The following is a 1,628-nucleotide window of genomic DNA, read 5'->3' as shown; positions in this document are numbered from 1 at the left end:
ACCTGACTTGGCATTGCCTAGAATCATGGCTATGACTCATGTATTTGGCTTGGATCTCACTAAACATGGAGGCAATTTTATCTAATGGCACATTAAATATAGATACATAATGCATAATAGATACATAAAATAGGACAGCTTGTTTCAAAAAATGGGGTTTGAGGGAAATTTTGGGATCTAGGAACAGTCACTACTTGAAAAATCAATTCATTTATCCCAAGTCTGAGGGATAAATAAGATTCATATAGAAGGAATTCACATCTCAGAAAAACATCAGTAAGGTTATTTCTTAGTTAACATAGCTGTGCATGTCATCAGACACTCATCTTAATCTTCCTCATAAACCCGATTGAAAACAGGTTCTCAGACATGTTACATGCACACTGCATCAGTTAGAGAGCTACAGTCTCAGATTCAAAGCTATTGTTCTCTGCTCTTGAATAACTTCCTTCAATGACCTTTTAAATCCTTTTAAGGCAACAGAAAATCTGCATGCAAACTAAGAAATTAAATAGCATGATAAAAACATACTCACTCACTAACTAAAGTCTCACAATATTTGAGTGCACAAGTGCACACACGCATGTGCTTGCGAGCATGTACGCGCGCACACACATACACAGAGTAATAGAAATGGGTTAATTTTAGATATAAGAGTTAGCTAGGAATACTCTGGAGCCATTGGTCAAGCAGTGTTATAATTAATTAAATTTTGTGTGCTTATTCGGGTCTGGGTGGCTGGGAAATGAGAAAGCAGTTTTCATTAACAGATGGTGCTCAACGTGGGGCAAGAATATCCACATAAAGCCTAAGAAAGCTTTTTAAAAAAATGTTTCTAGTCCCACAAAAATGGGAATCAGTTGGAGCTTCTTGGCAACCTCGCAATTTTAGATAGGCTCTGTTTACTGACAGTGAGCAGAGGCATGGCTCCTTTAAGAGAAGGCTTCCTGACTCAGTGTTAGCAGCAAAATCTGCATAGTTCCTTTAAGAAACAGCTTTCTGGTTCTTACTGGTGGCACAAATGGCTGGCTCTTTCAGGAGGTCCTGTTACATAGCACTTTAATGAGGTTTGTGGGTTGTGTGCTGCAAGTAACTTGGTGGTGGCATGGGCCAACTGCTTCCAAGAGTTGGGGTGGTAAACATGGCTTCCAGAGCTTTTGGCAAATGGATCTCTGCCATGCTGAAAAGCTGAGCAGAGTGGAACCAACAGCCAAAACAGCTGCTCTGGTCCTAGGCATGCCTGCTTAACAGTTTACAACAGTGATCACAAAAGGACTACAGATACATAATAAAGACAGATTCAGACAGAAATAAACCTCTGAATGGCTGTGTTTTAAAAATGTACATAGGCTTAAGAAAAAAAAGAAAATGGGGATAGGCAGTTATAAAAAGAAGTAGTTTTAAAATTAAACAAAGTCTTTTAAAGAGACAGTAAAAATAACACTAAAGAACACAGATAGTCATAGATTAAAGGAGTAAAGAAAATAAAATAAATATTATAAAGTAATAGAGTAAACACAAATAAGCCATGTAAAAATGAAAAATACAGACCGGATGATGGTATCACATACCTTTAATCCCAGCACTTGGGAGGCAGAGGGAGGTGAATATTTGTGAGTGTGAGGTGA

The sequence above is a fragment of the Microtus ochrogaster genome, linkage group LG4 (genome assembly GCF_000317375.1).
Source record: "Microtus ochrogaster isolate Prairie Vole_2 linkage group LG4, MicOch1.0, whole genome shotgun sequence".
Taxonomy (NCBI): Eukaryota; Metazoa; Chordata; class Mammalia; order Rodentia; family Cricetidae; genus Microtus; species Microtus ochrogaster.
The sequence above is the reverse complement of the archived record's forward strand: the minus strand, read 5'-3'. Positions refer to the sequence as shown.